This window comes from Artibeus jamaicensis, unplaced genomic scaffold, assembly GCF_021234435.1.
Source record: "Artibeus jamaicensis isolate MK-2021 breed Jamaican fruit bat unplaced genomic scaffold, CSHL_Jam_final contig_373, whole genome shotgun sequence".
NCBI lineage: Eukaryota > Metazoa > Chordata > Mammalia > Chiroptera > Phyllostomidae > Artibeus > Artibeus jamaicensis.
Window position 1 is genome coordinate 12,655,001 of NW_026521807.1, and position 27,701 is coordinate 12,682,701.

At 38.6% G+C, this 27,701-nt stretch overlaps 1 protein-coding gene and 1 pseudogene across 1 annotated transcript in view; one reads left to right on the forward strand and one right to left on the reverse strand.

Annotated features, from left to right (window-relative positions):
- The window catches only part of ADGRV1 (adhesion G protein-coupled receptor V1), a 519,907-nt gene that overhangs the window by 396,189 nt on the left and 96,017 nt on the right, over positions 1 to 27,701 (forward strand). The gene's annotated exons all lie outside the window — the stretch shown is intronic.
- LOC119059814 (40S ribosomal protein S4, X isoform-like) lies at positions 11,321 to 12,128 on the reverse strand (annotated as a pseudogene).

The window sequence follows — 27,701 nt, forward strand, 5'->3', positions numbered from 1 at the left end:
AGACACTGGAAAGAGGAGTGAACCAGTAGGACACATTTTAGAGGACATTGAAGGGACTGAATGCAATTGCCTTGATATCTAAACCTCTGAAATATTATTTGAGAGGTACTGACTTTGGGTACAAGTTAGTTCTTGTGCTACTTATGTTAGTGGCAAAAAAAAACGGCACCTGTTGTTAGTGACAAGTCAGGCTAGACCTTAATTCAGCAACCTCGGTATTTGAGTTTGGCCTGAAAGAATTCAGGGCCAAGGAACTCAAATTGTAAGGGAAAGTTTATTTAGATAGTTACAGAGGTAGTAGATGAGCCCTTGGAGTTTACTCCAAGGGGGTAAAGAAGGAAAGAGGGAGAAAGACCTGCGCCTTGAAGGGAATAGAAGGGAGAGGTATGTACCAAGTACTTTTATCTGAAGGCCTTAGTGCTAAATCTCAACACAGTTAGAACACCCATCACCTTTCTAGGTGTACCACCTCATGGTCTCCACTGATTGGTGGGTGCCAGGATGTCATTAGTCAATGCAACTGGTCCTGATGTCACCCATGGTGTCTCTCCATCTGGTTTTGCTGCTTCTCTGGGCCTGGAGTTGAAACACAGCTCAAGCCTAGATGTTGTCTTCCAGGGGTTAATGCTTAAGAGAGTGGTCTTGCAAAGGCCTATAGTTTTGCCAGAGGCACCGGGGCTCTCTGCCTTGGTTACCCTCTGCACTTGGCCTGTGGTGCCTACTCTGCTCAAGCCTGCTAACTGCTTAGTGCACTTGTAGCACAATTCGAAGAAAGGAAATGTTTTCATTGAATTACATTTCATTTGAAACATGTGATGTTTAACTTTGAATAGTTTCAAGCTTGTTTATCCCCACTTTACTAGTATGTAAATGAACATTTGCTTTTTCTTTTAAGTCCTTTTTATATTTTTTCAAGTTTAAATGTAAATGTAAATTAAATTTTTTCATATCAGAAAGAGAAATCAATAGTTTGGATTTCTAAGGACAGTTATTTTAAGTCCATTAATTTATTATCGGGGCTTTGAATTACAAAAAGAGAATATTTTATCTAAGCTTTATTTTAAGAATATCAGTTAAAACTGCCACAGCTGATAATTTTAAGGGCTATAATACAAAATGGCAGAAGGTTGTCAGTTTCATTCAATAGTAGGTAAAATATGTCTTGAATTCTAACCAAGGCCTTTCCCTTGATAGTATTATACTCCTCTCAATTTCTTCATGATGTTATATTTACAAAGCTAAATACATAAAATCTTATTTGAGTGGCTGGGAGCAGACCAAATATCTTAATGAACTCAGCTGTGTCTATATTTGGTGGGGAAATCAAAGCCGAGACTAATAGTTTCTGTGCCCGGGAAAGAATCAGAGCCCTAATTAAGCCCACGCAGAGCACTGGGTAGAGTCTGCTTATTTTCCACATTTCCTGTATGAAATAGTCTTGACTCGTCCCACCAGCTTTCATGTGACCCTTTACCAAGGAAGTGCAGAACAGAGGTGAGCGTAAGTCACACTGGCTCCCGAAGTAGGGCAGCGGGTAGATACGATGTGTTTGTCCCTCAGACCATGACGTCTTGTGTGGCACAGACCCATGGTGATCCTGGCCCTGGCTTTTCAGAAAATACCAAGGCAGCTCTTAATTCCGTTTTACAAGAAGAGTAGTGTCTAGGTATAATGCCTAACGTATCTGCCCCTGGAGCAGCAGAAACACAAGAATTCAGATGTAGATGCTTCAAGTGAGCAAAAATCCGGGGAAAGGCCAGCACCATTGTTAGTACACTCGTTAGTCATCAGAATTGCCAATCGGAGTATGGATGTAGTGACAGGTATTTTAAATCATGCAGGCATTTGATATAGCACAAAATTCAAGACAGTTGAAGTTGAAAAAAATAAACAGTGCAGTTGTTGATACAGTAATCACAACCCTCAAAACAATTCTATTTTGACCCCCAGTTACGAGCCACATACTGCCATTTTGGCCAGTGGACCACATATCCAATGGTGGTCCCATAAGATTATAATGGGGCCAGAAATTCCTGTTGTTTGGTGATGACATGCCTCTCTTAATGTCATAGCACAATGCATTTCTCATGTATGGGGTGATGCAGGTGTAGACAGACTTACTGAGTTGCCACTCATAAAAAAGTATAGCACATACAGTTCTGTGCAGTATGTAATAATTGATGATAATAAGTGACTACATTACTGGTTTAGGTATTTATTACTCTGTACTATTTATCATTAGTTTAGAGCATACTCTTTTCACTTATCAAAAAACCTTGCTGTAAAACAGTATGCCTGCGTGTTACACCAGCAGCTGCCTCATAAATCTTGTGTTTATGTCTCTGGATTGCTTCATTTTCTCTTGCGTGTGATTTTGCTCCATGTTGTTCTATAAACGTAACTCACTCTAACCGTACAGTGTTCATGAAGTCTGCAGTGGTGTCCCAAGCCTTCACAGCCAGTCACCACGCACTCGCTGCACCACCCAGAGCAGCTTTGCCAGTCCCACAAGCTCCATTTGTGTAAGTGCCCTACACTGTGAACCACTTTTTCAAATCTGTTATACCATATGTTTGCCGGACCTGCTCTACATTTAGATATGTTTAGATACACAAATACCTACCATTGTGTTACAGTTGTCTGCATGCTGTACAGGCTTGTAGCCTAGGAACAATAGGCTCTATCAGCGATTTTCAACTGGCGTGCCACGAGAATTTTAAACATATGTAGTACCTGACTAAATAGTCAGGGGCACCAACCTCTTTTCCCTTAGATTGTCAAAAAAAAAAAAGGCAACAGCCAAAATAACAATAGCCATCCAGTGTGAATGAATCAGAATTAAACTTTTTTTGGTCAGATAGGCAAAAATATATTTTTGGTGTGCTGCAGAATTTTAGTAATTAGGTTGTGTGTGCCATGTGATGAAAAAGGTTGAACACTGCTGGGACGTACCAGCTAGGTGGTGTGGAAGTGCACTCTGTGGTGTCTGCATAATGATGATGTCCCCTAATGACCCTTCTCAGACGCGCCCCTGTCGCTAAGCAGCAGGCCTGGGAGGTCAAAGCAGTGCAGACATTCTCTTCCTTCCAGCCTTATCTGCCTGACTCAGTCACCGTCAATGTCAGCCACAGTGTATAGCAGTACAGTTCAGGCTCTAGGATAACAGATCCTTATGACTAGAAATTAGAGCCAAGTAAACATAGTATTTCCGCTAAATTTAGCTAGTCTTAACTTAGGTACATCCAGCTGCTCGTGGAGTGTCCACGGAGCTCCAGTGGGGAGAACCCATGCGTGAAAATAGGCAGAAAAAAAATGGGACTGAAAGATTTGATTCAGAGACTCAATACAGAGTACCCCTGTACTTTAAGATTTATGGAAAGGAAAGCCTCTAAGCAATTTTCTAAATCCTGAATGCATTTGGGTTTTTATTTGTATAACCCCTGTAATCAGGGCTAAATGCAGACAGCTAAGAGTTTGGCTTGGCCTGTGTTTTCTTCAAATGGCTAACATCCACTTACAGGCTCCTAAATCCTTCAAGTGTTTCCACCGTGTGGTTATGTGGAACCCCACCCCCACTTCCAAGCAACTGGAATTGGGTCACAGATAAGGTAAATTACTTGTGGGGAAAAATTGGGGGGGGTAAATCCAGTAATTTTGTTTCCCTTAGTGTGAGGACTGAATTTGTTGCAACAGGTTTACAAGTTATCGTTTTAGCCTGCGGCTTTCTGTGTTGCTATTTTAAGATGTTACATTTAAAGGAGACTGGAGAGGTAAAAATAACTAAATTTAATTGTAAAATCTTGGGACCTTTGAAAGGAAATTTGGGACCCTGTGGAAATTTCTATAAAGTTCAATAGGAAATTCCCTGTTGTCTCAAGTCTTAACTTCACTTTTGTGTGTGTTAAACTAGAAATGATTTGTTTTTCCCTATTGAATACCCACAGATAAATTTAAGTGTTTAAGGATTTTAAAAGAGGATTGATGCTTTAACAGCAGAAGAAGACTTTTTTAGCACTTAAATGTCACAATTCTGCAATGAAGAAAGCCATGCTTAAATACTGAAAATATTCTTTTGATTACAAACAATGTGAGGTGTGGCTAAACTCTGAGTTTAATACAAGGGCTGCGTACTGTGAGCATGAAGGTTAACCTGCCGCGGTTCACGGGCTGAGTCAGGGGTGGGTCGTCAGGGCCCAGGTCCAGAGTGTGATGCTGGAAGGAACAGATAAAGACCTTGGGCAGAGATCGGTAGAAATGGAATGGAAAACAAGGACCTGATACCTTCAAAATACAATTGTTGTATTTTGAAAAGGTATTTTTCTTCTCCCTATCTTTTGCTGGGTTTGGGAATTAGGGTCAGTTTTCCTGAACCATTTCAGGTTTAATTGACAGAATAGTGGATGAGAGATATTTGAAAGTACTTTCTGGTATGGGGAGTTGGAAATATAAATCCTATTCCCACCCAGAATTTCTGTCTCATCACCCCAGCAGAAGCCTGGGCCACCCCCAAGCCCCAGAGGTGACTTGGTGGGCAGGGTACAGAGCTGTTTCCTAGAGCTGAGCAGGGCCGTAGATCGATATTTCCTCTTCTGAAGATGCAAGTGTTTATCCTGACAGAGGTAGGATGAAAAGCAAAGAATGTTACTAAAATGCTTTCAATATATTTTTTATTTAGATTTAGAAGCTGGTGTAGTAATAGATAGTAATTAGTAACTCCCCATAATAGAACTCTGCAACTTAAGGTTTATCCCTTCTCTTTTTCCATCTTCTAGTCCAGCAGTTCTCAGTTTTTACTGCATGTTAGAGTGTCCTGGAAAGCTTTTTAAGACTGGTGCTGATGGATACGATAGGCCCGGCCCTAAACCAGTTGCTGCACCAAGGACCTGGGATCCAGGCGCAGTGCGATCTGAGAATACTGGCGCTAGCTGATTCTAATGGGCCACCGGGGGTGAATTCCTCCTCTGTAGGCACACAGGCCCGGAGCATCTTTGTTTCAGCTGTTTATTCGCTCAGTGGCTTTAGACGTTTCCTCAGCTGTGTTACTGGTCATGTCTAGTGTGTACTGATTTTGAGATACAGAATAATGGTAATCAAATCGAAGGTTTGGACATTTTCAGGCTAGATAAACAAAGGAAGTTCATGTTGATGATATCCTATTTTAGAAAGGAAATCCCTGAACTGTCTTAGTATCAATAGATTGATAAACCCTCTATTAACTACTCTCCTTGCTCTGCCAACATTTAGGGTTTGAAAATATTGAGTGTTTGTTTTACATCCTCTTATCCATCAGCACTGATTTATTACTCTCCTGGGGTTTAACTACGAGTGGTAAGTTACACACAAATTTAAAAAACAAAACGCAACACTGAACAACCATAGCAAACGGCTCAAAGATATAAAATAAAAGTGCTAATCCCTAGAAAATGCCTCTGAATGTGCTCATATTTCATAGTGAGAGCAACTAGGTTCCACTCAAACTTGTCCCTTGATGTTCAAATAAATCAGTTTGTTCTAGACACGAGCTACAGCACGAACATAATGGGCAAAAGAGGTTAATCTTTCCTTTCAGGAGAGAGCATGCCCTTTAAAATTTTTGTCAGGATGAGTGACAGATGAGACAATTTACATCCACCAAGATTGCAGTAACTTGATGCAATAGCCTTGGCAACAAAAGTCTATCAAATAAAAAGAGTCAAGTTGCACAGAATGGCGTCCGTGCCAGTGGGTCTCCACATCCACTTCTCTGGAATTGTGCCAAGACAAAAGGCTTCAAAGTTTCCATTGCTACTTCTGGATTATAAACTGTGGCTTTTTGAACTCTTCCTAGACTAGGAAAGTTCATTGCCTATCGCAAGCTTCCCTGACCAGCGCTGGCAACCTTGAGACCGTTTCTGATCCATCAAAATACTGTAGAAGATCACCCCTGGCTGGTATGACTCAGTGAACTGAGCACCAGCCTGTGAACCCAGGGGTCTCCAGTTCAATTGCTGGTCAGGGCACATGCCTGGGTTATGGGCCAGGTCCCTGGTTCGGGGCATGCAAGAAGCAACCAACTGATGTTTCTGTCACACATCACTGTTTCTCTCCCTCTCTTTCTCCCTCCCTTCCCCTCTCTCTGAAAATAAATAAAATATTAAAAAATACATTGTAGAAGACCTTACTATACAATAATTTACCTTGTCACTCCCGTTTTTCAAAATTCTCCCTCTCTTCTCTCTAGCATGCCCTTGCTTTTCTGTTTCCCTTCTCCCATTCACAATTCCCACCTCCTTCCCCAGGCAGACCTTAACTAACTTGTATAAAAATCATACAGTTAGTCAGGGTCAAAGTCAGGAGCTAGCTTATTACAAAAGCAGTAATGTTGCCTGGAGCAGAGGGAGATTTTGAAGCTCCACTTTCCCAAGCCTAATAGTTACGCATCATTTTAACACCTATGATCCAAATGGATGCATAAATATCTAAAATAGTGTATTTCGTGTAGAGATGCATGATCTTTGTGGACACAGAGTTGGAACAGTAGATACATTTGCATTTGAAAGTGTAGGATCTTTTTTCTGATGTGAGAGACATTAAGGAAAGGCCAGCTCTCTGGCAAGACAGTTTTTTTTCAGCTGATCCTTCAAAGGACTGTCACGGGCAAAAGAGAAGCCAGCAGAGATCCTTCCTCACCCTTCGGCCACACATTCAGAGTGGCCACCTGCAAACCAGGACTGTCACCATACAGCATCGATGAAACGAGACCACACAAGCCACAAACATTTGTTTCCACAATGTACCATTGCATTTATTCCAGTTACCTCCATTGGCAGAACAAACAAGGAGCTGGAACAACCTGTTTTAGTTCTGTTGTACCACTGGGATTTGTCCAGGAGCTCTGGATGTACTGTTTAGATAAAATGAGTCAGAGAACACAGAAAATTCGGTGGGTGAGCTCTAAAACAAAAGCACCTCAACTCTCAACAAGGCAGAGGTGACACATTTAAAGGATTGGACACATTATATTGATGAGATAATAACCAAGAAAATGCCAACTAACAACAGCAACAACAATAACTCTTACGTGCTTATTACAAAGTGCTGGTATGAAGTGCAAACCATTATTACCTCCATTTTAGAAACGAGAAGACTGAGGCACCAAACAATTATATAAGCCTCGTACAAGTCACACAGCCGGCAAGTAGCTTAGCTGGGATGTGAACCTGCTCCAAGGTCAGTCCTTTAAACTACTAGCCTACAATCCTGTTAACCTTCAGGAAACTTCAAATAACATTAAAAATTTGCAAATACTTGAAAACAGGATCAGTGTGATACCAGCAAACTAAATGTAAAATAATTCATTGGAGTCTGGCATAAAACAATGCCTATTAAAAATATATAAAGCAGTATAAGTTTGTTTGATCACTTTATTGTTTTATGAATATTAACCAACATACTGTTTTAAAATCCTGCAATTTAATTTTTTTTAAATCTCGGCACAATTTCCTTTCCCAAAAGTCCTGAAAAATGGAAAGTTTAAAGATTGAACCTCTATGCTTGAGACTGAGAAGCACATAAGTGTATACTATTAGGTGGAAATTTCTTTGGATTTCAGTTAATGGAGGGAATGTGTTCATTGTTGAAGCTCTTAAGGGGATCTAATAGCACTTTGACCATGAACATTCCTGAACTCACAGGCAACACAGCCACCTGTGCTGAATGGATTTTACAGGCACACCAAAAGACCTGGCAGGAGAGAGATGAGAACACTGAGGGCCTCGGTAAAAATGTCAATTATGCTTAAGAATGAACATTTTTGTAAAGACAGGTTACCCTCGGCTCTCACACAGGATTAGCGCCAGTGCACTCTTTGCCGTTAGAGCTGTCTTCAAGAGGAAAGGAGTGATGTCTGTTTTTCATTTTCCAGTTTATAAAACAGTTAAGGGAGTCAATGATGGTTGCTAACCTCTATGATACTCTAATAAAAGCTTAGAACTATCTTTCTAGGAATGCGCAGACATAAATTCATTGAAGTTCTTGGGCCCCTAAACCTTGTACCTAGGGAAAAAAACATGATTGAATTTCTCCCATTCTTTACAATGCCCACTTTGGCAATTCTGTTCATTTGAAATGCTGAGAAGTTAAGATACAGAGGGTGCATTTGTTTGGGAGCAAAGCAAGCCATCCCAGAATATGAAAAGGTATGGGAATAGCATGAGAAAGGGGGTTGAGAGGGATATTAGACTAAATGCGACAGGCACTTGGGGCAAAGAGCAAGGTCATGGGAGGAGAATGCTCTCCTCCGGGCTGGGGACACACTGGAGTAACTTGGCTATCTTGCTTATGAGAAGGGGCCGACAGAGATTTTAATTTTGCCCTCCTGTGTTAGTGTACTGTGCTCCACGCATTGCTCAAGACCGTCTAATCAGGAACTCTTTAAGGAAAACCTTAGCATTGTTTGAGTTCTCTTTCCCACAGTAGAGCTAAAAGTCAACAGCAGCCAAAGATAAACAAGGAACATTGCTTTTTCCTGTGTTGTACAATGGTAAGTCTAATTTATTGACAATATTGTTGGTGATATAAATACTGATCTTACAATGACCTTTTTAAAAAGTCTGCTGGTTTTTTTAAAAGCATTATCAAGCCAGCAGACTTTCTTTTGTTGTTCATGAAATTTGTTTTCTAAATCAAGATTTCTTGAATAGGCTTTGTGTACTGGAAGACACAGGAGACCCACTTGCTACTCAGGTCCTGTTTTGTTTTTTTTAATTGTTTGTAATTCTCTAAACCAATGAAAGTACGGATTTCAACTTTGTTTTCATTTCCCATAAAAAGAAGTGGAAGAAGATTTATGAGTAAAGAATAGAGCTATGCTTTACTTCTACTTCTGAATCTGTTTTGAGACTATCTGGATTATGGTGTAGGAAAAGGTTCCTTCCAAAATCTATGAGGCTGTGAACAATTCCACTATTCCCCCTCTCACTCATACCCAACCATCTACGTACACCTACAGGGTCTGATGCCCTAGAACCTAGAGATCCAAACAGAACTCAGGTCGCCCTGGATTATAGTCCTGATTGTACAAGAAAGTTATATTTAAAAAGATTGGCTTCACCAATCTTTCTTGACTACCTGTTTACTTATGGGTCTATTTCCAAAAGCTGACTTTGATTCCTTAAAGTCAGTTTTGGTATACTTTTATTTTGCCTTTTATTTTTTATCTCACCCAACTCACATCTTCCCCTAAGCTTATTGTCCTGTAACAGCTATTGTTTACATATGACTAGATCTATCCTAGTCATTAGCAGTGATGCCTTGCTCTGCCCACTGTTAAGTCATCTCTACCATCAAGTACCAGACTCTTTAAACACAACCTGTTACAGACTTACCACTCACCAAGCATTACAGAGCCAAGGGTCAGGTGAGACGTTAGACTATTTTTCTTTAGGTATTTTTTTAAGAAATATACCGTAGACCCAGATCAACTCCCCTTTCTACACCTTCATATTGTAAAAGTTATATCCTTTCTATCCATGTTTTTATGCTCTTAGTGTAGAGTATAATTTATATAAATGTAGAGTAATAATTTATATAAATGTTCTTATATTTTCACAATTTGCTTATTTACTCAATACGATATTTTAAGGGTTATTCCAACATGATATAGATCCCTTCAGTTCTTCTCTATGCCAAGGTATGAATGTGCAATACTATATGTCTCCAATTTATTAGCTATCCATAGATATAAATGTATCTATGATACATTTGCATATGCATTCAGTGAACACATTTGCATATGCATTTATACAATGCTTTGGAACATATATAACTAGAAATGAAGTTGCTGGACTTTGGTGGGGCACATCTTCAACTTCAGTAGACACTGGCAAGTTGGTTTTGAAAATATTTGCAGCAGTTGGCACCCTAGCAGCCATGCAGATCCCCTCAGCTTCATCCATGCTGGGTGCTTTGTCCGTTCACATGATTGCCCCTTTTCCTAATCAATTGTCTTTTTCTTATTGATTTTTAGGGGTTTTTATATAACTATTTTTCATGATAATAATAATTTCTCAAATATGTTATAAGTATCTGCTTCTGTTCTGTCCCTTGTCTTTTTGGTGCATATCAGTAAAATATTAAGTTGATGGTCCATACTGTCATATTAATCATTATTTTCCTTTAACACTTGCGTTTTTGTACCTTGCTTAAGAAATAATCTATACCAATATCACAATCTCTTATATTGTCTTTTTATTTATTTATTTATTTATTTATTTATTTATTTATTTAAATTGTTGTCCAAGTACAGTTTTCTGCCTTTTACTCCCATCCCACCCTCTCAGAGCTCCCCACCTCCCTCCTGTTTCCACCCCCCCTTGTTATTGTCCATGTGTCCTTTATAGTTGTACCTGCAAACCCTTCCCTTTTTCCCCTGAAATTCCCTCCCCTCTCCCCTCTGCTCCCTGTCAGCCTGTTCTCTATTTCAGTGTCTTTGGTTATATTTTGCTTGCTTGTTTATTTTGTTATTCAGGTTCCTGTTAAAGGTGAGATCATATGGTATTTGTCTTTTACCACCTGTCTTATTTCACTCAGCGTAATGCTTTCCAGTTCCATCCATACTGTTGCAAAGGGTAGAAGCTCCTTCTTTCTCTCTGCTGCATAGAATTCCATTGTGTAAATGTACCATAGTTTTTTATCCATTCATTTACTGATAGGCACCAATATTTGAAGTTTTACTTTACAATTTAGACATTTTACTCATCTAGAATGTATTTTTGTGAGTGTTTTAGAGATTTATTTTTTAAAATAATAATTAATTGTCTAAGTACATTTATTCTCTCCACATTTGTTTATTATATACTAAAATTCCCATTTACATGTGGGTGGGCTTTTTTTTCCTCTCCTATTTTCTTATTTATGTACAAACATCATATTCTTTTCATTGATATATGATAGTTCTCCCATAATTTGTTAATGATGAGATTATATTGATAGATATCCTTATGTTAAGCCCTCTTTGAAATCTTTAAATAAACCTTACTTTGTTTTAGTCCACTCTTGATTCAGATTACTAATATTTTGCATGTATATTCATAGGCAAGAGATTGGATTAAAATGATTCTCATATATCTCTGGTGTTTTGATGGTAGCATCGAAAAATTAGGTGAACAGCTTTCTATTTTTTGATATAGTTTGTATAAGAGGGAGCTATCTTTCCAATAAAGGTTTGTCGAACCCCCCATGTTAAACCTGCAGATGTGGGGTGAGTTTCATCTTCAATTTCTTAATTTATGTGTGCTGTGTTACCCATAACTAAGTACAAAGACTATTCCAATCATGTCACTTAGAGCTGACTGTACCCACTGCTGAGTGTGGCCGCCAGTCTCCTGTCTCTCTCCTCGGCAATTCCTCAGCAATGCTGCGGCTGATGCCCTTTCCATGCAGAAGGGAAATCCATGGTTTGTTGCCTTTGCCAGTAACAAAAATATTGGAGAGCTTGGCAGCAAAGCCATTGCCTTTGGCATCTGTCACATGAACTGTGTCAAAAGAACAGGGTATCTCTCTCTGTTGGTAATCACATCAGTTTATCCCAGGTTAGCACCTCCGGTCACCACACACCAGTTACCAGTGTCAAACTTGATAAAACCAGTGATTTTGCCAGTCTCCCAGTCAGTCTGAATGTTGTCATTCACTTTGATGAGGGGGTCAGGGTAGTGGATGGTGTCAGCATTATGGGTTATCAGGTGAGGATTCCTTTTGTGCCCACAAAGATCTTCCTCACTTTGCACAACTTGCACGTGGCCTCCTCAGGTGTAATACCATGAATAGCAAAGCAACCCTTGGTGTCACAGATCAGATGGAAATTCTCTCTAGTCTTGTCAGTGCTGATCTCACCCATAACACCACAGGGGAGAGAATATCAGTTCGACCTTGCCATCAATTTTAGTAAACTGCTGCATACAGATCTTTGCTTCATCTCTTGTCAGGGCGTACTTAAGCCTGTTCTTTAAGAAAATGACAAGAAGCAGATATTCTCTGAGCTTGTGGGCACTGGCAGATGGCTGAGGAGCAAACATGGGGGGCAGCTTATTCAGCATCCAGTGCTTTGGAGCTGCTGCATGCCTCAGGTGCTTCTCAAGACCACAAGCCATTGCTGTGCCAGGCACAGAAAATGTCTCCAACGTATTTAAAAGTTCTTGGTATACTCATGTTTTTTTTTTAATCACTTTAGATTTTTTTCCTAGAAAACTTTATTCTATTTAAGTATTCCAATTTGTTGGCATAAAATGCTTCATATTATTTTCTCATATCTAAAGTTTTATCTCCTTTTCATTCTGAATGATGATTTTGTGCCTTCTTTCTTTGTAATGATGGATAATGCCAATGATTATTAGTGTCTTTTCAAAGCAGTAGCTTTTTAAACAATTATACTTTGTTCATGTAATCAGTAAATTACATTGAGTAACTGCTGTATGTCATGCTCCTGCTTTGTTCTGAGTAATTATGATGGGAAGACAAAATAAAAGAAAAAGAACAGTAAAAATAAATAAATAGATCTTAGATCTTTACTCTGTGGAGCTTATGAGGCAGAGACAAACAACAAGTATAATTAAGTATAAGGGATATTGTTGCTGGTAGAAATAGAATTCTTGTATATAGTCACAGGAAATGCATTTTGGGGACCCATGCCTAGGAAGACTTGAGGCATTGTGGTAAGATTTGCTGGAATGAAAACAAAGGACTGTCCCCAGATGTCTAATATCTCATTCACAACCAAGTGTCTCAGCTCCGTCCACTGCAGAAGAAGTCCTGGGCCTGGTGAGCACAAGTGCCCACAGGAGGGTCAGAACCCATAGCTGTAAGGCATCACCCCGGGCTCCAGTGGTCCAGTGTGGTCTCTGCTCCCAGCTGTGCTCCAGTGCAGTCAATGCCACACTTCAGCCCGGGCTCAAACAGCTGCTGCAGAGACAGCAGGTGAATGAAGGAACCTCAGGCCTTTCTCAAGCTTTGTTTATATTATCTTGGGCATGGGAGAGAGCAGGCTTTCTTTCAAACTAACCAGTCTCCTTTCTAATCCTTCCCGACTTTGTGCTGGGCCCTCACCCTATCCAGGCCCTTTCCTGGATCTTCAGGGGTTCCATGCCCTTATCCTATTTGATCTTTCCCCCAGACTAGACACCTCCCCTTTATGTCACCATATTGGCTCCTACTGTATATGCCTCAGCAGAGGAATTTCATGTTCACCAGTCCCCCCTCACTCCCCATCCCTCCACCCCCCAATACTGAGGGAATGGCTCAGTTATTCCCTGGGGAGGGTGGAAACCCACCTATTCAGGGATTAAGTCTCTTTGGTGCAGCACAATTAGCTATCCCCTGGGATGTCTGTGAAGCTGCCCCTTCCCAGTTAATCAGGCTTAATGTCTGATTCCATCTGCGCTTTTCCTTTGTTAATAGCTAACTAGCTACATACCTACTATAATAATATTATGAGAAATGCTATGAAAAGAATTGAGGAGGGTAAGCTGGATCAAGGAGTGCTGTAGGGTATGAAGTGTGTGTGGGTTACAAGGTTAAAGAAGAGTTGAAAGAGAGGTGTTATTGAGAAGATGAGGTTTGAGCAAGGATTTAAAGGAGGCAGGGAAGTTAGCCTTGTGCTTATCTGGGAAGGAATGTCCCTGCAGAGGGAACAGCCAATGCAAAGGCCCTAAGGCATGAACATGCCAGTTATGGCTGGTGATTGCAAAGAAGCCAGTATGGCCCAAGTCGAGTGAGTGAGAAAGAAAGAAAAAGAGAAGTTGCAGAAGTTAGTGTAAGGATGCTGGGCTTACACTGTGGAAGGACTGAGATGATCTGATTTACAGTTTCAACTATAAATAGAAGCAGGTGGAAAAGTGAGGAGGCTGTGGCAATGGAGGCAAGAGATAAAGGTCACTTGGCCTGTGGTGGTATATCATTGGCGATGCAGAGGTGAAGTTAAAATAATCTCTCCTTGCTGTTATTGTTTATTTGTTTCTATTTCACCAACATTGGCTTATATTTTATTGTTCTCTTCCTTCTACTTTCTTTAGTTGAGTAATTAACCCCTTTTCTTATCTATTTTGTTCTATTAAGCATAATATAAAATTTAGTGTGTTGAAATTCTTAACCTACTTTAGTTTTGTAATAACTTGATTTTATATATGAATATTAGATATGAATACCAAAATTTTTTAATTCTTTAGCTTTTATTTTAAATTTTTAAAAAGTTTAAACATTTGGTTGAGTGTTCCAAAAAGCATGGGAACAGTAATTGTTTTCTATCCTCTGAATCTCCAAAATGTACTTGGAAGACCATGGAAGTTACCCAGGCATTTTTCTGAGGCTTTTGAAAACCGCTCAAGGTAGTCTCCAAACAAAACACATATTTCAATACAGGAAAATCTGGATTGCAAAGTTTAAGCCCGATTAAGTCTGAACAATGAAAATCCCATAGAAGAATCTGCCTCAACAGATGATACCACTGGAACAAGGTTTTCTGAACATTTCAGGGCAATTGAAGAGGGTGAGCAGTTCCAGTGGATTATTAACATCAGTTACTCTGTTAGCTTTAGAAAAGGGTACCATGAAGGCGCCCTGGAAAGCAGCCTCCATGATGGTCTTACATGTGATTCAGCGTGCTGAAAGAGTTCACGGTTTTTGCATCAACTCTTTATTGAGATCCTTAAAACCTGATTTCTGCTTCTGTTTCTTCTTTCACAAGAGAACAAACAAACTATAGTTTGAGTCAATAGGAACCAAAAAATCAAATTTTCCTTGGTATTACCTTTTCTTTCTTTTCTGCCCTATGCGTTTAGCTCCCAATGGCCTATTAAGAAGTTTTGCTAAACAATTTATATCCCTAAGAATTCTGTTTATCAGATTTTGAAATAATATATTTTTTGCTTTCTCAGTATATGTTGTACAACCATTTTACAACTTTTTGCTTGACAACAATTTTCTGAAATGCTTTGACTCTGGTTTTGTTAAATAATGGAATATATAAGAATATGATTGATAAGCTATTTTTATTTTGTATATATTTATATTATTAACTAACCCTATTCCATTAGACCAAATCAACTAGCACAACAATGATGCAGACCCCAGCCCACAGGGTCCATGTGTTGTGGCTGTGATGAACAAATTCACACCGATCACAGAAGTCCTGTGGAGAAGAAGGGATGGCATGGCTGCTCTCTAAGTGAGAGAGACGGCCCCCGACCCCCACCTGGACAGGCTTTTATTGCTTTTCTGGGTACATTGCATGGAGGATGGTCCTCATTTACTAGGCACAGGTTTGCTGTAGGTGATTACCTTTTACAGATAACAAAGGAAAGAATGTTGCTAATTACTTCAAAGAGAAGGATGTTGCAGATCAAAGGAAAAAGTGGTTGAACTGGTTACACTCCATACTTGGAAGGTTTAGCACAGATTTTGGGAAGTTACTCTAGAGATATGCAGTAAACATTTTCTGCCTCAAGTCAGGGTGAGGAAGTTTTGCAAAAGCAAACCTCATAGCAGCCTAGGTACAATACAGGCCTGATTCCCCCACAGGACAACCTATCTGTGGGTGTGGGTCCTGTGTGCCGACCTCACTCCCCATCCGTTTTCTGAATCAGTGGTGGGGCTACATTCCTGACGCCATGCAGAATGGTTCTCTGTACAACAAACCCAATATATAACAGCAAATGGAATCCCAAAAGATTAAAAAATTTAATCAAAATCAAAAGCCAGTGTAGCTTAGACATCAAGATCATAGATAAATTCATATATCTGTATGCCAAATTTCAAGTCTTTCTCTAATGTTTACTAGCTGTGCGATCTTGGACAAGTTATTTAACTTTTCTGCTCTTTTTTTTCTCATTTTTTTATTTAGTTATTTTTTAAGTACAGTTTTTTGTCTATTTCTCCCATCTGAGCCCCCCCTCGTCCCACGCTCCCCACCTCCTCCCCACCCCAACTTTTCTGCTCTTCAGGTACCTCATCTGTAGCATTCAATAATAATATCTCATATGGTTGTTGTAATAAATGAGTTAATGCATGTTAAGCTCTTGGAAAAAGTGCCTGGCACTAGTGTACGATATACATATATTAACTGAGATTCACATACTCACACCACATACATTAGCTCAAGACTGGAGAATAAAAATATGAAGGTAAGGAAGGAAGTTGACGTATCACATTCAATTAAGTATGACATTTAAAGTATGCTGAATGAAGAAATCACTGTCTTTCAACTTATTCTAATATTTTTAAACTGAATCTAAAATATTCCTAAGGCAGTAAGGCATGTATCCTTAAATGGTTCTTACTATTTTTTTGGCCCCTTGGAAAATCTGATAAAAGCTGTTTACTAGTTTCAACTACTATGTTAAACAGTGTTTTTGATTTATAGTGCCCATGAAACCCATCCATGGACCTCAGGTCAAGAATTCATGGTTTAAGAGTTTCTGGTAGGAAGTCAGATGTAAACATTTTTTTGTTAGTTTTTTTTAATGTTAGGGATTACAAAGTGTAATTGCCCTCCTTGTCAGGAATTCCAGTGGATCTGAAATGGTACCTTCCTGGCTAGCTCACAAATTAGCCTGGCGCAGCTTCATGGATAATGGCAGATAAAATTCTGGGTCCTACACAAAGTAACATTAATACTAGTGACACAGTGAGTCACACAGCTCATGTTCACATCAGCTCCCCTTGCCCTCCAAGGTGCGCTGAGATGATGCAGAAGCAGCTTTTTAGTTGGTGGAGTCCCACTTGTTGGTTTTTGCTTTTGTTGCCTCTGCGTGGTACCAAATTCAGAAAATCATCACCAAGATGTAAGTCATGGAGCTTACCACCTATGTTTCCTTCTAGAAATATTATGGTTTGGGGTCTGACATTCAAGTTTTAATTCACTTTTAGTTAATTTCTATGTATGATATAAGACTGTGCTCCGGTTTCATTCTTTTGCATGTGGCTGTCTAGTTTCCTGGCACCATTTATTGAAGATGATGTTTTTCCCTGTTGTATTTTCTGGACTCTTTTGTTGTAAATTAATTGACCATACATGTGTGGGTTTATCACTGGGCTTTTTATTCTGTTCTGTTGATCTATGTGTCTGTTTTTATGCCAATACCATACTACTTTGATTACTATCATTTTGTAATATACAGGGTCCAGCAGAAGTAATGCCTGCTTTAGTGTGGTTAGTAGGGTAATAGTACGGGTGTAATAATTTATAGTTTTAATTTGAACATTTCACGTAAAGTGTCATATGGTGTGCTTTAGTGTGATATTATTATGCTACAGAATTTTATGCTTATGATTTTGTAATGAAAAGTTTTGTAATAAAAAGGGGGCATTATTTGTGCCAGACCCTGTAGTTTGAAATGAGAGTGTGTGATGCCTCCAGCTTTGTTTTTCTTTCTCAGAAGGCCTTGGTTATTTGTGTGTGTGTGTGTGTGTGTGTGTGTGTGAGAGAGAGAGAGAGAGAGAGAGAGAGACTTCATAAAAATTTTAGGGTTCTAAGGCACATCTTTATTACACTAGGCAGTAAATAAGTATCCCCTCAGCTCCAGAAGGAAGCATTGTCTTCCAAGGCTTTCCATGCATTCTTGAAAAGATAATCCAGGACAAAAGCCATCAGTGCCTTTGCTTTCAAGCCCTGAAGAAGAAGACCCATCAAGAACTGTCTCCCAACCTGTGTTTCATCAAGGCAAGGGGGAGAGATATTGTCACATGTTAGCTGGGGAGGGAGAAACTGTTATTTGTATGGATAGATAGATAATTAGTGATCTCTTCATTATAATTGGGGGAACAAGAAAGGAACAAGATATACATAGTAACTGCCTTCAGGAAGCTTACAGGCTTTAAACAGCCCTTAAAATGATTAATTATAATTTGGATAAATTCCACCAGAGGAAATCTAATGGATTTATGAAACTGTATATGGGGGGGGGGGGACTTGATCTAGTTTATGATGTCAAAGAGGATGTTCCTGAGGAAGTAACACTTAAAAACTAGGCCTAATGTAGTAGTAGCAATGACCAGGTTAAGAGCAGGGAATATAATGTTCTGAGTAGAAGGGTAATCCCACTGGATGAAGGAAGCCTGCATTATTGGAGGAACAAGAATGCCAGTATTACTGAATCAGAATAAGGTAAGCAGACTGGATTTTGGACTTGAACCTGATGACAATGCACAGTCACTGAAGAGTTAAAAGTGGGTATGTGCCCTTTAATATTATTTACTTTTTAAAAGCACCCCCCATGCACAGTGTTTTATAAGAAAAGGGTTGTAAGGGAATAAGTGAATGTTGACAGTGGAGTTCATGGCTTATTACCATAAGCCAGGCCAGAGATGATAGTGATCTGGTATATAGATGGTGGCAGTGTAGATGAAGAGAAATGAATGGATTCAAAAAATATTCATATAGCTGTCAGGCCTAGGTGACTGATTTGATTTAGGGGGAAAAAAGAAAGTCATGGGTGATTCTCAGATTTCTGGCATGGGCAACTGCACAGGCAGAATGCCTAGAAGGAATTAACTAGCCTCTTGGGGATTGATCTCATAAATTCACTTCTATTTCAGTGACAGCAAGCATTTTAGGTATATACACATAAGGAATCTGATTCTCTCCAGAGCTCTAAGAACTAACTTTGGTGCAGATGAAAGATGAGCTGTAGGGCATTGAGATGTCACGCACACCTCCTAATCTCACTGGTAGTTCTTTTTGCTCGAATCCACTGAAGAAAGGATGTCCTTATGCTATCAGTTGGTTTTTTAAAAATTAACTTCAGATTTTCCTATCAGTATGGTTCCTCCTAAACTGTACAGTTTAAATTAGGGTATAATGCTGGTATACAAAAATGCCTTTGATTTCTGGATATTGACTTTGTAACCAGCTGTTTTGCCAAACTCATTAATTAGTTTGAGCAGTTTTTGGGTAGAGTCTATAGGATTTTCCATGTACACTATCATGTCATCTGCAAACAGTGACAGTTTTGCTTCCTCCTTTTCTATCTGGATGCCTTTTATTTCCTTTTCTTGCCTGATCGCTGTGGCTAAAACTTCCAATACTATATTGAATAGAAGTGGTGAAAGTGGACAACCTTGTCTTGTTCCTGATCTTAGTGGAAAAGCTTTTAGTTTTTTCTCATTGAGTATGATATTGGCTGTAGGTCTCTCATATATGGCCTTTATTATATTGAGGAATGTTCCCTGTATTCCCACTTTGCTGAGTGTTTTTATCATAAATGGGTGTTGTACCTTATCGAAAGCTTTTTCTGCATCTATTGATATGATCATGTGATTTTTGTCTTTGCTTTTGTTTATGTGATGTATTACATTTACTGATTTGCGAATATTGAACCATCCTTGCATCCCTGGGATGAATCCTACTTTTGACCCAGCAATTCCACTGCTGGGATTATATCCTAAGAATCCTAAAACATCAATATCAAAGAACCTATGCACCACAATGTTCATAGCAGCACAATTTACAATAGCCAAGAGTTGGAAGCAACCCAGGTGCCCATCAGTAAATGAATGGATCCAAAAACTGTGGTACATATACACAATGGAATTCTATGCTGCAGAGAGAAAGAAGGAGCTACTACCCTTTGCAACAACATGGATGGAACTGGAAAGCATTATGCTGAGTGAAATAGGCCAGGCATCTGAAAGACAAATACCATATGATCTCACCTTTAACAGGAAGCTAAACAACAAAACAAACAAGCAAGCAGAAAAAAAAACAAAAAAAAAAGACACTGAAATAGAGAACAAGGGGATAGTGACCAGAGGGGGAGAAGGAAGGGAAGTTAAGGGGAAAAAGGGGGAGGGATTTGGAGGAACAAATAGGAAGGACACAGGGACGAGAACTAGGGGGGGTGGAAATGGGAGGGAGGTGGGGAGCAAGGGGCGGGGGAGGCTGGGATGGGAAAAATAGACAAAAAACTGTACTTGAAAAATAACTAAATAAAATTAAAAAAAATTAAATTAGGGTATAATGCTATCATTAATACTCTTTAAATTCCCAGTGTGTTAATTCTGGGACGTATGTTCCTTCCTCAACCACATCAGTCAGATATGTAGTGAACCTGATGTCCACACTGTGTAAGGAACTCCTAGGAGCATTTTTGGGGGAGTACTTAAAATCAACCGACAAAAACCCAAATCAAACTAGCATAATAAACACATAGCTCATGTATATAAAAACTTTAAGAGCAGTGTAGAATTCAGGAAGCTCTGAACACAAAAATGTCATGAGTTCTGTCTCCGTCCATGACTCACTGCTGGGTGCCTTTGTTATTTTCATAATTGGACTGGTTTTCTCCATGAAGTGGGAAGAGGCCACTGGCAGCCCTTAGCCTACATGGTCCTTCTGGTTTCCCAGTGGAAAAGTCTGTTGCTTCCCCACCATGAAAACAGGGAAGACTCTGTTTGAATCATTACTCATCTCTGAACCAATCAGTGTGGCTAGAGAATGAAGTGTCTAATTGGAAAGGATTCAGAAGAGTTCTGTGAAGATGAGTAATGGGAAGAAAATAAAATTTAAAAATCAATAAATATGTATGCAGTGCTTTGTCTATGCAAAATAAAGCCTTTTAAGACGATAATAGATGTCAAGTTTGAGTAGAATCATGAACTATTTGGATTAGAGACAGGGAAATTTTTAACTGGTAGTTCGTAAGTGTCGGAATGAATTAGGGACCTTCTGCAGAATCTTTTAAAACATAATACTTTCTCATGTTGGCCTTTTGGGGGCTCTCTGCTTCTCAGAGTCAGTGACCAGTTAGATGAATACGGCCTTCCTAGGGACATGAATCACATGTTATATAACTTCGCATCTTAGAGGCTGGAGCATAATAGACTCTAAATATTTGCTGACGGAATGTGTGCTGATGCTAATTTATATATATACTCAAGTTTTAATTAATCTGTGAATGGAAAGTACATTGCAAATCTACTGGACAAATGTATGCATGCTGATGTTATTATCATGCATAGCAAACTTTGAGACTGCCCATCTTTCTAGCTATTGTGTTTTCAGTGCCCAGAAGCCAGGTATGCTGTTAACTGAAGTAAAAGATGAATGATGAGATGATACTGATATAATTTTCAATTATCTGCAGTTTTAGATCACCTGATCCATTGTCTCCATCTATTATTACTATCAATTAAGAGTTCATTGTAGAAGTAATTATGAAAGATGGAGTTTATTGAAATCATAAGTCATACTAGATGAAAAAACACATGGTATGACACCTTTATGAATAGACTTAATATTTAATCCAGGACAAAATGGAAGTAAGCAGTAGAATTTGGGTTCACCAAAGGAACTAAAGGCCCATTTTCTACCTAACCTCTCCTTCTATAGTTATCTCTTTATTTAAGTGATAATGAGATTGAGCCCATGCCCAATGTAAAATAGCCTCTTTATGGTACAACCTGGGCCAGAACCTGCATGAAAGAGAAAAATTTCCTGAAGTCAGAGGAAAGGTTTCAGAGGCCAGGTCTTAATTATTAATTTCAATTAGTTGATATAATCTCTACCTTAATATAATCATGAAGATACACTAATTTGCAATTTTCTTTAAAAAATTTTTGTTGTTGTTCAATTACAGTTGTACCCCTTTTTCCCCCATTACTCCCCCTGCCCTCCACACCCCACATATTCTGAAAGCAAATGCAACACATACACAGAAATACATGCTTAATTTGTCTGTTTTCTCTTCCCTTTTGTGTAAACAACACCTTATGAACTTAGGTGATTTGATTAAAATTAGCTCTCCATTGGGAAATAGTTCTAAGGCTGAAGAAATTTGGAAGTTATTTGACTGTTTCACAGAGGTTTTAAGCTTGAGGTGCTTAGTTTTATTGACTTACTTGTAATTTAATTACTCTAATCTGTACATTGCTGGCACAGGAAGATATGCTCATCCAATCCAAAGATGATCTCACCGAGCTCCGCCCAAATGTCTCTGAAATCAGTTGAGTAGTTAAGGCAGTATGAAAGGATTGTGCTTTGCTACAGTCTTTTTTAAATTTTAAATAGTAAAAATATCCAGAAGTCACACAGTTGGAAGTCACCATAAATGACAATGAATCAGAAGTATCAGTACAGTTGTTATATAAAAAATAACGCTTTTTATGGCCATGAAGTAAACTGGTGTATTTAATTCACAGTTGGGCTGGAGCTCTTCATTTGGACATCATAACACATTTTTATTGCTGTAGATGTTAGAACAAATGTTTCATTGCTTAAGCCTGGTACCTTTTAGTTTTTAACCAATCCCATTGCAGAAAGCCATCTTTAAATATTAAATCAGGATAATTTAATCTGAATGAAACTTAGAATTAGAAAAAAATGCAGTCTTTAAAAAATAGTAGCCCACACATTGGCAGACAATCTCTGTGCTGTTCCCTGCACGTCGTTATGACATGGTGTGTGTAGAGGCTTTAACAAACTTGTGCTTGTAGACCCATACGTGGGAGGTGCCCTAGAAAGCAGCCTCCATGATGGTCTTCGTGTGATTCAGCGTGCTGAAAGGGTTCACTGTTTTTGCTTCAATTCTTTATTGAGATCCTTATAACCTGATTTCTGCCTCTTTTTTTTTTCTTTCACAAGAGAACAAACAAGCTATAGTTTGAGTCAATAGGAACCCCAAGCATTTTTATTAATGTGTGCTCAGCAACAGCCTGAGCATTGTATGGTTGTTTTTATCCTCAACTCAGTGTGTATCTGTCATTTTCTGTTCACCATCTGGGACAACCAGATGTAACACTTAGGAGCAGAAGCACCCAAGTTCTATCTCTGCTTCATCATTTCAGATGCAGCAAAGAAGGAAGCCTATGACGTGTTCTTGGCTGTAATACACTGGAGTTGTCCATAGCCTGGATGCAAATTGATCTGTGTTCATTATTTTTTCCAGAGGAATTCCTCTCCCAGATATAGTTTCATTCAGTCTTATATTGACTCAGGCTGATAAATCTTAATTTTTTAAAATCAAAACTCATATCCTTATCTCTTGATGGCAATACTCTGAAGCTCCAGTGGTTCTTGCTACAACTTTTGTGAGGGGACATTGCTCAGTGCCCAGGGCATGCAGAGAGATGCATGTTCAGAGAGACAGTGTGGTTAAGTGGCCAGAGAAGGAGACTTTGGAGCCAGACCAACTGCTTAGGTTCAAATTCTGCTTCTCCCTTTTCCTAGAGTTTGACCTTGAACAAATTATTTAACCTTTCTGTGCCTTGATTCAAGGTTGCCGTGAGGATTAAATGAGTTACTGAATTCATCCCACTCTTCTGCTGAGAAGAGTGTTTAGCACTTACTAAGTAGTGCTGGCGTGTTAGATCTTTCTACAGCTGTTCCTGTCTCAAAGTCTTTGCATTTGTTGCACCTTCTATCTGGAGTGTTCTTTCAGACATTTGCATGGCACACTGTCTCACTTCAAATGGCACTCCTCAGAGAGGCCTTTCCTGACTATCTTTTTCATCGTCTGTTCCTATTCACTGCTTTATAGTCCTGATTGCCACCCCATATTATATTTATTTGATCTTTCCAATTCCCTGTTTCTTCAAAAAGAATGTCATCTCAGTAAGGTCTGCTGTGTAGCACTGTATCCCAAAAGTCTAGAACAGTGTCTGGTGTATACATAGTAGGTACAGGTGTTCAGCAATTATTTGATGACTTAATATATGAAGAAATTATTACAAAAGTATATTTACATTAGAATACATTTGTATAGACACATAAATCTTTATATCTGAACTCTCTAGAGCACAGAATAATCACAGTTACTTCAAAGTGAACTAGATCCTGGTTTTAGGTTTTGTTTCCAGCGAATTGAAGAATACTGTGCTCATACCCAACACGTATGAGCATCTGTAGTGATTCAGAACATAAGCCTGAACTTTCAGTTCCACTTTTCAAAGTCAATTTTGTTTTTAATATAGATGATGGTTAATATTCACTTGAAATGGAGAAAGAAAATGGTACCAGTCTAAAGATCTGAGATTTTTTTTCACATGCAAAGATGGCAATATTTTCTATCATGGATAAACTATTAAACCTTTCTTATTTAGCATGGAGTTAATATGATACAGCCCTGGTTTATCCCCATAAACCTCGGCAGTGAAGAATAATTAAATTGTCCTCAACTTGTTTTCTATTTTTAAGCATATGGTAATACTGCAAACCCCTTTACCAAACTGTTAGTGTAGCTGGTTGTAAACACTGAAGAATGTAGCTGGCAAATTCAGCTGGAGGAAATTATAAGCAGATCTTTAAAAGACCTTCAAAGTTTGTTTTCTGTTTTTAATATTTAAAAAATAATTGAAATGGCACCCTAGATAAAGGACACTGTAATGATTTGTTATATATTGAAAATTAGCAATAGTGGATATGTATAACTAATTTCTATTTATTATTTATATTGGGATAATGTTTCGAGATGATGATGATATGTCACTTGCAATGGCAGTGGAGGTGGAAATTGGATTTTATTGGAAGTGGAGCACTTAGTACTTTTAACCATGTAGTCTTGTATGCTCAGAGTTCCCTGAGTGTGATTCTCAAAATTCACGTGTTTGCTGCGGATCTGTCCGGCCTTCTGTCTATGTAAATGCCTTGTTTGATGATCTAGGAGGTTCTCTCCTTTTGGAGAAATTATAAAATCTAGGCTGAGTGGACTTTCTACATTTAGGTTCACAACACATTATTCAAGCATTTTTTTAAATCTTATTTTTATAATTTTCTTATGATTGTCACTTGGAATAAGGCAGTCCATTTGAAATAAATTAATTAAATAAATAAGTAAGTATTGGGTTGGCCAAAAAGTTCGTTTAGTTTTTCCCGTAAAATAAAAACACATTTTTTTATTTTCACCAATAACTTTATTGATTTGGATATGTTGAGTGTGTCAGGTATCTCCCATATCGGCTTCTAGTGGGTAGAGGCCAGGGGTGGTGCTAAACGTCTTCCCATGCAGAAGACAGCCCCACAGCAAAGAATTATTTGAACAGAATGTCAGTAGTACCAAGAAACTTCACAGACCACTTCTGACGTATTTGATCAATCATAGCACCTTCTTCATATACTGCACTTGTCTTTTTTTGCATTTCAATTGCATTTTTGTTTCTTGAAATAATAAAGCATAAAGAAAATGCATATTCTCTTCCACCTTCGATATTAAAATGACTGAACAAAATTTTACTAATTTTGATAAGTTTTTTTAAATGTATGCTGATATGACAGCTGTCATAATACAATGTAACAAAATTGTTTCAAATAAGGTTAAAGACAACTAAGCACTACTAGAGCCACAGCACAGAAAAAATGAAATGGACTTTTTGGCCAACCCAAAAAATGCATGCACAGTACACCGATTGGCCACATGTGGACACTTGTTGCCATATATATTAATTCAGACTCGTAACAAACGGACGACGATAAGCAAATGAAATGGGTTCTAATGAAATAGAAAAAAATCAAGCAAGTTTAAAGTCTGTATTACTGGTGTCTTTTGTTTATTTTTGAAAGAAAAATCCTTTTGGGCAAGAGAAATAAACTGAGTATAAGTGAGAAAATGGTACCAGTATATAAGGTCTAACAATACCTCATAAAAATCTGCTACAAACTTGTTAAATACTCAGTATAACTGTTTTTGCTGACATGAGTCGGGTGCTAACCTGCCAGGGAGAATTCCATATGTTCTCATGCAGATCCTGCTGATGAGGAATCAGAAAAAAAATTAATTATACTCATTTGTGTGCATGGGGTGACAATTAAGATCTTTATGTATTAGAAAAAAGTGATAAGACTTTTTTACCTTTATAAGAAATAAAGGTAATAATTGGATGGTATCTTGCCATATCAAGCTTAGCATTAATCATGGGAGGACAGAAGCATGTTAATAATAACACTGGTGAATTAATGTGTTTTCCTGCTGTTCTGAAGGAGATGTCTGTGGTCCAGTTTGCCGATGAGGTCACAGAAAGTCTCAGGTGCCAGTTTTGCTTTTGGACGTCTTTATGCCTGTCCGACCCTCTCAGTAAAATGAGCAGCTCTCAGCACTCTGTGTGCTCTTATCCCATTTTAGGCTCTGTCACAGCCTCATTACCATCAGACGTAGTATGGCTTTATTTATTAGTATTATTTCATATTTTATGTCTCTCAGTTTTCCATCTCAGATTTTAGCTGTAGTCTAAGAGAAGTTTTATTTTCTAGTGTCTTTCTAATGACATAGCTTAGGATCAAGTTAAATTTAGAAGAATTAAGGAAAAGCACTGTCTGCTAGCGTGTACCCTCCCCGAGGGGCGAGGGCTCTGCACTGTAGCCGCTGCGCCCTGCTCTAACCCTGCCACCTGGAACAGCCTCTGGAATTTAATGAACACTCAATAAATATCATTAAATAAAAGAATGAAGATAATAATGCTTGCCTTATGGCTTCGTCATGAGGATTAAACTAAAAATTGCATGCAAAAGTACCCAACACACCTACCACAGGATATGAAATCCCAAAACCCTGAAAGGGCTTATATGGAACCCTGAAATGTCAAACCTGGCTTTTACACATATGACTTTCAAGCCATAAATTGGGAGATACTGATTAAATTCATGTTTTACATGTGTTTGACTTCTAATAATTATATTCAGCGTCCTAGTTTTTATAATGAGAGAATTTTTAACAGTGATGAGAACCTCATTATGATTCCACTAGCAATTGGCCTTACCTTTGGCTGATAAGAACCTCTCTCATATAAAAGATGGAAGACCATCTTACACATTTTACCTAACTGTAGAGCGAGAGCTACTAGTGCTTTTATTTGACCAGTACCTCAGCACTGTTTGTTTGATAATGATTACACCTAAACTAGAGAAAGAAAGTTCTGGCTTGGCTTGGCTTTTTTAAAATGAATCTCGAAGCAGGCCAGAGACGGTGAGTGCTTCACCTGGAACTCTCAGCATTGCAGGTATTAATTAATGTCAGGGCCTCTGCAGTGAGTTTTTAAGAGGACTAAAGAAAGGAGTTACAGAGAATAAGGCACCTGATTTTATAGAGCATGGATGATGGCCTGATAGCCTCTATGTTTTCTTAACCTTTCTGCTGAAAAAGATGCATCTTGGCATCTAACTATCATTGCACTGCCGGAGCATTTAATGGGCGGACTGTAGTGTTTTGCACTCTGATTTTGTCAATAGCATTGAAACACAGGAGAAGGTATGCCATGTTTTTTATAAATGCCTACCTACTAATTAATGGCTGTGCTGCTGTTGGGCTATCAGTGGGCCCAGCTCTAGGGCCTAGCATTTTAAATATCTTGTGTCTTGTTAAAGATAGCTACATCAGTCAGAGTCCAGTTATAGTTTGGGAAGAATTTTAATTTAATGATAAAGGACACATTCAGATTGAAATGAAAGGAGAAAAAGCAGTACTAGAGGCTGCTTTTCCTTCTAAACATATTGCTTCTTCAGTGTGTTTTGGTTTGCTATATTCATTCAATATTAGTGCCCCCTTCCGTCGTTAGGTTTTAGTTAGCTTCAGGCTAACAAAGAAAAGTGGAATTTTTTTGAGGAGTGGTGACTTATTGTAGCTCTATACTACTTCCCAAGCCCCTCCACTCAGCTTTAACTTCATGGATCATATCTTGTTGTCAATGTAAGAAACATTCAAACCTGTAAGAATTTTTATGAGTTTATTTGAGCCCAACTGACAACAATT